Source organism: Colobus angolensis, unplaced genomic scaffold, assembly GCF_000951035.1.
Source record: "Colobus angolensis palliatus isolate OR3802 unplaced genomic scaffold, Cang.pa_1.0 Scaffold278, whole genome shotgun sequence".
Classification (NCBI taxonomy): Eukaryota; Metazoa; Chordata; class Mammalia; order Primates; family Cercopithecidae; genus Colobus; species Colobus angolensis.
The window spans coordinates 1309791-1320597 of NW_012116021.1; the positions used below are offsets into that span (position 1 = coordinate 1309791).

General features: G+C 47.5%; 1 non-coding gene across 1 annotated transcript; it reads right to left on the reverse strand.

Moving 5' to 3' along the window:
* Positions 1 to 10720: 10720 nt before the first annotated feature.
* On the reverse strand, positions 10721 to 10793 carry TRNAR-UCG. Its single transcript has one exon. It is a non-coding gene; the product is annotated as a tRNA-Arg (tRNA).
* Positions 10794 to 10807: the final 14 nt, after the last annotated feature.

A 10807-nucleotide genomic window follows, 5' to 3' on the forward strand; every position in this document is an offset into this window, starting at 1 on the left:
AACTCCTGACCTCAAGTGATCTGCCCGCCTTGGCCTCCCAAAGTGCTGGGATTACAGGTGTGAGCCACTGCACCTGGCCCAGGAGGCTATTTTCATGTTAGCTTTGAAAACTTTCTGAAATTTTATAAAGTCTGTGATAACAGTAATAATAATTGCTAACCTTTATAAGGTCTTTATAAAGGGCCAGGTATTTGCCAGACAGTTTGCATTAAATTTGACGCATAGGTACCACTGGTGTCCCCATATTATAGATGAAGAAACTGAGGCCAAGAGAGGGTAAGTAACTCACTGAGGTCACACAGTACTAAGAAGTGGTAGAGCCAGGATTCAAAGGCAACTTTTAGTCACTCACTCTGTCCACCCTTCAAAATACTCCGTGGTCTCAAGAAGGACTGTTTTCTGTCTGCTCACTGGAGGATCAGGGTCCTCAGGTGCGTTCTGGGGACCTGCTGGCACTCAGACAGGCCTTGGTGAGCCAACAAACTGTGTACCTTGTCTCTGAATCCATGTGAGATGTTGCCAGAGGCTCTGAGGATCATCTGGGGCTGAGGGCTGGGGTCACTGGCAGGAGGCCAGGGGTGAGGATCACTATTGTCAAAGTCATTCCAGCTGTATCCACAGGCTGGTGCTGCCAAAAGAAAGGCCTAAGGCATGCAGTCATTCCTGCTTTCTTTGTCCTTGTACGAAACTTGAAAAAAATTATAAAAATGGCACATGCCTCTGATCACAAAACAAACAATGCAGAAGTGTATAAAGAAAAGATTGGTTGAGCCTGGTAGCTCACACCTGCAATCCCACATTTTCAGAGTGAGACCCCATCTCTTAAAAAATTATAAGAAAAAAAGAAAACAGTCATTTTTTCCCTCTCCAAGTATCCACTTCCATGCTTGACACACTTTCAGGGGTAGGGGTGGGAGTGAGTGTTGGGGGGTGTTTGAGTTACTCTGATTCCTCTGGAAGCCACATCTGTGTTACTGCCTCCTCCCCAAAACACACACATGCTTGTCTCCCATAGGTGGTCCCAAAAGAACTATGGTCCTCACCCAGGCCCCAGGGACTGGTCTTAGGGTGGCAGGTGACCCAAACAAGACCCATCAGAGTCTTGGCCTGGAATTTTGTAAACTGGCTAGAAGAGAGGGTCAGGTCTCAAAGCCGGGCAGATGCAAGGTGAGAGCTGCCACAGCCTGTGGCACGGAGGAAGCTGGTCTCATCTGCAGAAAGAAGGAACGAGAGCTGGACAAGACCCCAATGAGGTCAGGCTCTTTTTGTCCAGTCCCTTTCTGCAGTTTGGCTGTATGTGCTAATAAGTTCCCCTTTTGTCTGCCAAAATTGGTTTTAATTAGGCTTCTGGTGCTGGTAGCCAACAGAATCCTAAGTGATGTGTCTTCCCCTCTGTAAAATAAGGGGACCGGACAGGCTGGTCTATGGGGGGCCTGTGGGCTTTGGCAATGGGGGGCCCTTGGCCCCATGTGCTGGGTTGAGCTGGGATCTGAGCTGGCTGTGGCTGTCTCAGCTCTGGGGTAGAGGGACCTCAACATGTACCTCCCGCTTCAATGTCAGGCAGCCTGGCTCAGTCTTGGGACACAGCATTTAGGATGTGGAGCCAAATGAATGAAAGGCATGTGGCTGCCTCCTCTGGCTCTCTCCTGCCATTACCGGAGCTGCTGCTGGGCTGGCCAGCTCGGGGAGGGGCAGGGAAATAGGCACAAAACCAAAACCTCTGCTGAGGAGGGAATCTGCATGTGTCACTGCAGCAAAACCTCACAAGCCCCCTATGAGGCTATCACCTTCCCATTTTAGAGACGAGGATGCCGAGGCACAGCAAGCTCCCTTGTAAGTTGCTCAAGGTCACACAACGTGAACAGGTGAAGCCAACAGGCTCCATCAGCAGGGTCTCCAGAGCTCCTCTGTCTGCCTGGGCCAGGTCTGTCTACCGCCATCCCAGGCCCTCTGCTTTGCAAGATGCTGCTGGTCCCTGAGCTGAGGCAATTTAGGCCCCAGCTACTGGCGTTCAGCCCCTCTTGCCTGTGGCCTCTCGACTCCTGGGAGTGGTTTGCAGACAGTTTTCCAAGGGTAGCTAGGGCTGGGCGTGGTGGCTCACACCTGTAATCCCAGCACTTCAGGAGGCTGAGACAGGAGAATCACTTGAGCTCAGGAGTTTGGGACCAGCCTGGGCAACATAGTGAGACTTCATCTCTATTTTTAACAAGGAAAATACATTAAAAGATGATGATGATGATTATTTTTTTAAAAAGGGGTAACCAGGCCGGGCGCAGTGGCTCACGCCTATAATCCCAGCACGCCTGTAAACCTGCCTTGGGAGGCCGAGGCGGGTGGATCATGAGGACTCCAGGTGGCACTCTCTAGTCACCGGCTTCATGTGTGGTGGCAGCAACAGTGGTAGCCGTAGCAACAGTGGCCTTCTTTCCTTCAGATTTTGGATCTAGATCACAGCTGCGATGGTGTAACCTTGAAGCAAGTCACTCTCTGATGTCCACCCCTCCGGCACTTCTAATTGTCTTGATTCATGTAGGTCAAGCCCTGCATTCCACCTCTTCTTGCTTGAAATAACCAGAATGAGCCGGGGGCAGTGGCTCATGCTTGTAATCCTAGCTCCTTAGGAGGCTGAGGCAGCAGGCTCACTTGTGGCCAGGAGTTCGAGATCAGCCCGAACAACATAGCAAGACTCCCGTCTCTAAAAAAATGAAATAAAATAATTTATCTGGGCACGGTGATGCACACCTGTAGTCCCCTGCTGCTTGGGAGGCACTGTTGCACTCCAGCCTGGGTGACAGAGAGAGGCTCTGTCTTTAAAAAAAGCAAAAGCAGCTGGGCGCTGTGGCTCATGCCTGTAATCCCAGCACTTTGGGAGGCTGAGGCGGGTGGATCACCTGAGGTCAGGAGTTTGATACTAGCCTGGCCAACATGGTGAAACCCTGTCTCTACTAAAAATACAAAAATTAGCCAGATGTGATGGTGGCACATTCCTGTAATCCCAGCTACTGGGGAGGCTGAGGTAGGAGAATCGTTTGAACTGGGGAGGTGGAGGTTGCAGTGAGCTGAGATTGCACCACTGCACTTCAGCCTGGGCAAAAGGGCGAGACTCTGTCTCAAAAAAATAAATAAATAAAATTAAAATTAAATTTTAAAAACTCAGTCTGTTTCCTAGTTCTTGATCTGAACTCTGAATGATACAATGGGTACAGAGGAAGAACAGAAATTTATTCTCACTGGGGTGGTTCATTTAGCACATACTGATTGGGCACCTCCTAGTGCAGGCCCTGTGCTAGGTGCTGGGGATGTAAGAGAATCTAGGCAGAATCCCTGCCCTCAGGGAGCTCCCACTTTGATGGGGGAGACGTTAAACAATCTTAGTCCCTGCAATCCATGCGCAAGGTGCAGTGGGAGCCCAGAGGAGGGCACTGGAACCAGTCAGCGTTCACTTGCAGGAAACACAGACCTTTCCAGATATTTTAAGAGAAAGAGATGTAGTACAGAAGATTAGGTGCTTACAAAACTTTGGAAGGGCCAGACAGTGGGTTCTCAGTGGGGCCTCCAAAATGACTTCCAGAATGCCACAGAACTGGCCCTCTAGCAAAGCAATGACCCCGGCTACCATCCCAGCCACTCCTGGGACTGCTGACTTGGCATCACTCTAGTGCTCCAAGTACTGTGGGGAGAACCACTTGAGCTTTCACGGTCGGGATGTTCTGCCAGCCTCCTCATCACCACATGCTGCAGCACTAGCTCCAGTGACCCTGGGCATCCTGTCCTCTCAGATGAGAATGGCCAGAGTCCCTTCTCACAATTCCCTAAAGAAGGTGATATAACTGGGATGCTTTGTCACCATCTGCTTTGGATCAGCTATATTGGCTGAGCCTCCTCATGGATGTTTGGTCTCCCTCAAGCCTGGCCGACGCATACCTACCTTGCTCAGGCACCTGCCTGTGTCCAACCTGCTGTGGCCAGGGGAGCATGGCCAGATTCCTGGGTGGTGGGCCTGTGGGAGGGGCAGGCCCTGCTATACCTCCTGGCAGGATGCCACCAGGCAGTTTGAGCTGCTTCCCTCTTTATGCTCAGGTAGCAATGATTATGTGATCACAACTAACCTCTACCACCTCAAAGTCTTTCTGGAACAAAGTGGGCAGTAAATAAATAAATACAGATCAATCCAAACTGAATGACACTATGCAATGACCAAGCATGTCCATCATTTTCCCTGAAGAAAAAAAATACAGAATCTTTCCTCCAAGCCCTGACAATTAAATGAAAAAGCAACGTGGCTATTTGCTTCCAGATACAGGATGCGGGAGATGATGTTCCCTGACATGTGAGTACCTGCTCACAGAGTCTTGCTCTTGTTTTCCTGCATTGCTTGGATAACTTAAACACTTGTTGTTCCTGGGATAGGATGGGGTGTTGTTTCCCCTTTCAACAGGAGAACAACACCATTTCCACAAAAGTTCTTGACCCCAAGAGTTCAGCCCAATGTATTCCTCAAAAGAAGGAAATACACTGCGAGAAAGAAATACACATTTATCTTCACCCCTTTTACACTCAGCTAATATTTTGAGCTGAAAAACTCCTGTGATAAACAAATTGCAAAAAACCCATCTACCGTTTGCACCAGGCCCCCAGGTAGTGGGTTGTAGGTCAAGGCTATAAGCCAAGGCTGCCCTCAGCAGGCAGTGCTGTGCTGGGCTGGACCTGACTGGGATCTAACAGGTCAGGAGGTGGAATGTACAATTTTGCAGCTGGTGAAACAGGCCACAGGGCCCTGACCAGGACTCAGAACCCATGGATGTTTCAGTCATTCAGAAACTGAAGATTCTGCCCTTCTCTCTGAAGTACACACTGCCCTGATGACATGCTTCCAGAATGGATCCTTCTATTCAAGGGTCCACTCTTTTTAATTTTTAAACCATTATTTTAAAAATTTGTTTTTAGTAGAGATGGGATCTCACTATGTTGCCCAGGCTGGACTCAAACTCCTCACCTCAAGCGATCCTCCTGCCACGGCCTCCCAAAGTGCTGGGATTACAGGTGTGAGCCACAAAGCCCAGACTTCGAGTGTTCACTCTTTTTTTTAATTTTTTTTAGTTTTTGAGACACAGTCTCACTCTGTCACCCAGGCTGGAGTGCAGTGGTGCAATCTTGGCTCACTGCAACCTCCGCCTCCAACCTCTACTTCCTGCGTTCAAGCAATTCTCATGCCTCAGCCTCCCGAGCAGCTGGGACTACAGGTGTGTGCCCCATGCCCACTAATTTTTTTGTATTTTTAGTAGAGACGGGGTTTCACCATGCTGCCCAGGCTGGTCTCAAATTGCTGAGCTCAGGCAATCTGCCCGCCTTAGCTTCCCAAAGTGCAAGGATTACAGGTGTGAGCCACCGTGCCTGGCCCAGTGTCCACTCCTATTGGAACTTTTTTTAGTAATTTATAGAAATGTTACTACTCGAAATCAATATTTGTTTAGTATGTGTAAGTGTGCAAAAATATATCAGAACTGGCAGTTTAATTTTTTTGCCTTTTCTGGTGGCATACACATGTAGACTGAGATTCTTGAGGTTAACATCAACATTTTCAAAATTAAATTGTCTTATTGACTCAGAACCTCATCTTTGTCTTAAACTATGAGACATTAATGGAGTATCACCTTATTGCACATTGCTCAAAAAGTTTCATTCTTCTGATCAAGGAACTTATATTCAGGTATGACTTTTTGTAAGCTGGTTGACTTTCTTACTGGTGCTTGTTATTTTTTTTTTAACATTAAACTAAATGATATATCAAATGTATATTTTATATTTTAATAAATAAATTATATATTGTGTAGTTATATGTAGTTGTCTATATTTAAATTGTATGTATGATAAGTGACAGGAGTTTTCAATTTAGGGCAGAAATACACCACATTTCCTTTGAAAATACTTACCTGTATTGTAGATACCTCCTGTGTCATAGATTGTTGTGGAGCGAAGGTAATATTATAAGTAGTTGCAAACAACAAACTACAAAGCATTTTGCAAATCTAAGCATCTCACTTACAGCCTAGCTAGTCTCATCTCAGTGAAACTTACTTCTGTGAAATGTAGCTGAAGATTTTTTCAAAAAGTTCATTCATTTGTTTAGCAAATATGTAATAAGCACTCAGTGAGAGCTCTTTCCATCACAAGTGACAGAAAATCCAGCCCAAACTAGCCAGAGCAAAAGATGCTCTTGCCATTGGCAATTTCAACATTGACTGGATATTTGATGATATGAAGGCAATGCTGTGGGTCCTGATTGGCTCAGCTTAGTCAATAAGCCTTGTCCCTAACTCCCTGAGCCAGGAGCCTTGGTCAGGAGCTAAGGAAGGACAAATTGGGGTGGAGACAAGAGCGACAGATGTCTGTCTCTGCGGGCCAGACATACAGATGACAGGGCACAGTTTATTCCCATCAGGAAGCTTCCCAATCTTCAAGAAATTATTTGCGTTTCAATCAATTTCTTTTTTACCTATTCATAAACTGTGTAGAGTTGATGAAACCAATTATTCCCCCTGAAATGAGAATCATGTTTTGAAAACAGTCTATAGCTATTATCCTGAATTTCACACATAGGTCACAAGGCCACATTCTCATTTTTTTCTTTTTATACGTTTTATTTATTTATTTATTTATTTATTTTTTAGAGATGAGGGTCTTGCTATATTGCCCAGGCTAGATTGGAACTGCTGGGTTCAAGCGATCCTCCCACCTCAGCCTCCTGAGTGAGTAGCTGGGATTACAGGTACATACCGCCACACCCAGCCAGTTAAAAAAAAAAATTCTTTTTCTTTTTAGAAATGGGGGTCTTGCTGTGTTGGCCAGGTTGGTCTTGAACTCCTGCCTCAAGCTATTTTCCTGCCTTGGCCTCCCAAAGTCCTGGGATTACAGGCATCAGCCACTATGCTTCACATTTCTTACTTCACACTTCTTACTGGAGTCTGTCTTCTCTCATCTGTAAAATGAATAATTTTGCACCTACTTTATGGGGTTGTTGAAATGATTAAATAAAATGGTGCTCTAAAGTGTTCAGCCTGGTTCATTTGGAAGTGGTAGCTGTTGATAAAGGAAGAGCAGTGATATTTTCTGTCTGTGGTAGAAATTGCTGGAGTTGGGCTTGGCAAACAGGAGAGAAGACCATGAAAGTCACCAGGAAGTAAGCACACGAGAGGGACCCTGGAGGAGCAGGCTGTCACCTGAGGGCCCCTTACTTAGTTAGCCAGCAGCAGTTATGTAGGAGGCTGCACCAGTCTGCACGTGCAGCGCCTGCAGTGCCTGCAACGCCTGACACACAACCATGCAGTAGGGATCCTCCCCTAGCATCATAAACCAGTATTTGCCGTGTAGTGTAGTTGCTGAGATCCTGGTTTCCATGAATTCAAATCCCAGCTCTACCAATGACCAGCTATAGGACTTTAGGCAAGCTTCTTTGCCTCTCTGTGCCTCAGTTTCCCCATGGGTGAAAGGGGATAATAACAGTACCTCTATCCAAGGGTCAATGTGAGGATTCACTTAGGTGACATATGTGAGCCCTTAGAACAGCACCTGGAAGCTAGCAAGTGCTGATTATTACCAAGTTCCAGGTAGGGCCTGGAATTGAGCTCAAAATAAGACATAAGGTCAGTCCCTATGGGCATTTACAGCAGTGGAAGGGGGAGATTTTTTAAAAATCATCATTAGTTACAACTGAGGTACATGCTTTGAAAGTACAGGGTGTTCTGGTCCAGTGCAGTGACTCAAGCCCGTAATCTCAAAACTCCGGGAGGCCGAGGTGGCCGGATCACTTGAGGCTAGGAGTTTCAGACCAACCTGGCCAATATGGTGAAACCAGTCTCTACTAAAAATACAAAAATTGGGCTGGGCGCTGTGGCTCAAGCCTGTAATCCCAGCACTTTGGGAGGCCGTGACGGGCAGATCACGAGGTCAGGAGATGGAGACCATTCTGGCTAACATGGTGAAACCCCGTCTCTACTAAAAAATACAAAAAACTAGCCGGGTGAGGTGGCGGGCGCCTGTAGTCCCAGCTACTCAGGAGGCTGAAGCAGGAGAATGGCGTAAACCCGGGAGGCGGAGCTTGCAGTGAGCTGAGATCCAGCCACTGCACTCCAGCCCAGGCCACAGAGCGAGACTCCGTCTCAAAAAAAAAAAAAAAAAAAATTTAGATCCGCATGGTGGCGCACACCTGTAATCTCAGCTACTCCAGAGGCTGAGGCACGAGAATCGCTTGAACCTGGGAGGTGGAGGCTGCAGTGAGCTGAGATCACGCCTCTGCACTCACAGAGTGAGACACTGTCTCAGAAGAAAAAGAAGAAAAAAGGTACAGAATGTTGTGATGAGGACAGGGGTCCTGATGAACTTTGCCTCTTGCTCTGTGTGGGGAGAGGTCCAGGGAATTGTGGGAAAATGTAAATGTTTCTCAGGAACTACTATCAGGGACAGACTTTTCTAGAAGGATGTGGGGGAGCTCCTAGAAAAGGAGGCAGGGGAAGTGGAGGAGCTGGGCTCAGAAAGGCCTGGAAACAGAGTGTAACTTGGCAGAAAGGGTGCAGGCCTCCAGGTACCCTCCCTCAGCAAGAATCAGTATTAAACATTTTTGTCCTTGTTGAAGATTCTAATTCCAGGGCCAGGGCACTAGGCTAGCCTGAAGTAGTCTACGTGAGGAGCAGGCATTTTGATGGACATCTCCTGAGACTGAATCTCAGTGGAGGTCAATCAGGCCTGGCAACAGCAGCCCCTGTGGACAGTTGGGCCAGGGGTTCTTAGCTTTTATGTGTCATAGACACCTTCTTAGAATAGTGTTTTTTGTTTTGTTTTGTTTTGTTGTTGTTTTGGGGTGGGGGCAGGGGGATGGAGTCTCGCTCTGTTGCCCAGACTGGAGTGCAGTGGTGCAATCTTGGCTGACGGCAGACTTCGCCTCCTGGGTTCAAGTGGTTCTCCTCCCTCAACCTCCCGAGTAGCTGGGATTACAGGCGTGTGCCACCACACTGGGCTGTTTTGTATTTTTTTGGTAGAGACGGGGTTTCGCCATGTTGGCCAGGCTGTTCTTGAACTCTTGAGCTCAGGCAATCCATCCACCTCAGCCTCCCAAAGTGTTGGGATTACAGGCGTGAGCCACTGTGCCTGGCCTAGAGTAGTGTTTCTGTTTTTAATTTTTTTCTGTGAAATATGTTTTATTAATTTTTATTTCAATAGTTTTTGGGGTACAGGCAGTCTTTGGTTACATGGAAGAATAGTGTTTTTAAGCACATAAAACATGCAGGATTACAAAGAACATCAAAGGTATTGAAATATTAGGACAAATAGGTAAACTTATTAACTAACAGGATCTAGCGGCAGTCTAGTAACCACCGTTATTTTGAAGTACAGATGAGTGCAAACAAATTTTGAAAAACCTGCAGCACCTGTAATGCGTCATGAAAATACCTGTGGTCGCTAGAGGGGACAAAGTCACAGGCACTGTTAATACCACGGTGGCTGACAGCCTGTGCTCATAATTGGAGGAAATGCCAAGTATCAGTAGGCGGTTAGAAGAAACAAGATGAAAATGTTTTCCCCGTTCAGAGACTCCCTTATTTAAGCTGAGAGCCTCTCCTTCCAGTATTTTGTAAAAGTCAACTGTTATGTGAAAAAAAAAAAAGAGAGATGAATTTCTGATTGTGTGTGTGTGTGTTTTTTTTTTTTGGCAAAACAAAAAACCACAAACATTAAAACACTGTGTATATTAAGTACATCTAGAAAAGTGGATGCAAAATATTTCATATTTAAATAGAAGGGTCTAGAGCTCAATGCTGCTTGGCTCGGGGCTTCTCTCTACCTCTCCAGGTGGCGGGAGCAGGTGAGGGTCGGCATCAGCCCGCAGGGCCGGCGGAGGACTGTTTCCCTGCACCCCACTGCTGAAAAACGCCAAGGTCAATTTCTCAAATCCGTTCACGGTGTCCTGGGATCAACGCTGGACGGTGGCGGCCGACTTTCAGCTTGACCTGAATTTTATTCCTAATCAGCTGTGTGATCTCGGCTGGTCCTAAACGTCTCCGAGCCTCCCTTTCATCTGTGCAGCTGGGCCTCCAGACCCCAACCCTCAGGCGGTAGTTAATCACGTAGACCTTGTTCTGCGTGCACTTTGCCACAGTTCACCAACCACCGAGTGCTGAGAGTTGTTGAAGCACCTGGAGCAACAGAAGACGGATGCGGAGACCGGAAACAGCCGGGGAGGGGGACAAGGTCCAGCCGCGCTGGGGGCTGGAGGCTAGCATCTGCCGGAACATTCAGGTTCAACGGAAGGCAACATTTTTACCCATCAGAATTGCTCAGGACGAGGAGGCGAGGAGGCAGCAGGGGGATGGGCGAGGGAGAGAGTCTTGCTTACGGCTAGCGAGCCCCAACTCTTGGAAACGATCAACTGAGTATAAATTGAGATTTACTGTATAGGATACCCCGCCCTCTCCACTTTCCTCCACCTGCGACGGGGTGTGAGAGACCTGGCACGTTTTAGAAATGTGCCTCCGCTGAGACAGGTAGGCGGGCAATCTCGCAGGGACCTGTGGGCGTGGTGGGTGGGAGTGGTTACTTCCGCGGATCTTCGCGTTCCACACGTCTTTGAATTGCGGTGAGAATCCGCGGCGCCTACATTCAGATAGTCTAAATACTTCATTCACTGAAAGGGAACAAACTAAAAGTTAGTTATAACACCATCCTACGACCGCGGCAGGACTCGAACCTGCAATCTTCTGATCCGAAGTCAGACGCCTTATCCATTAGGCCACGCGGCCACCTCGTTGTTATT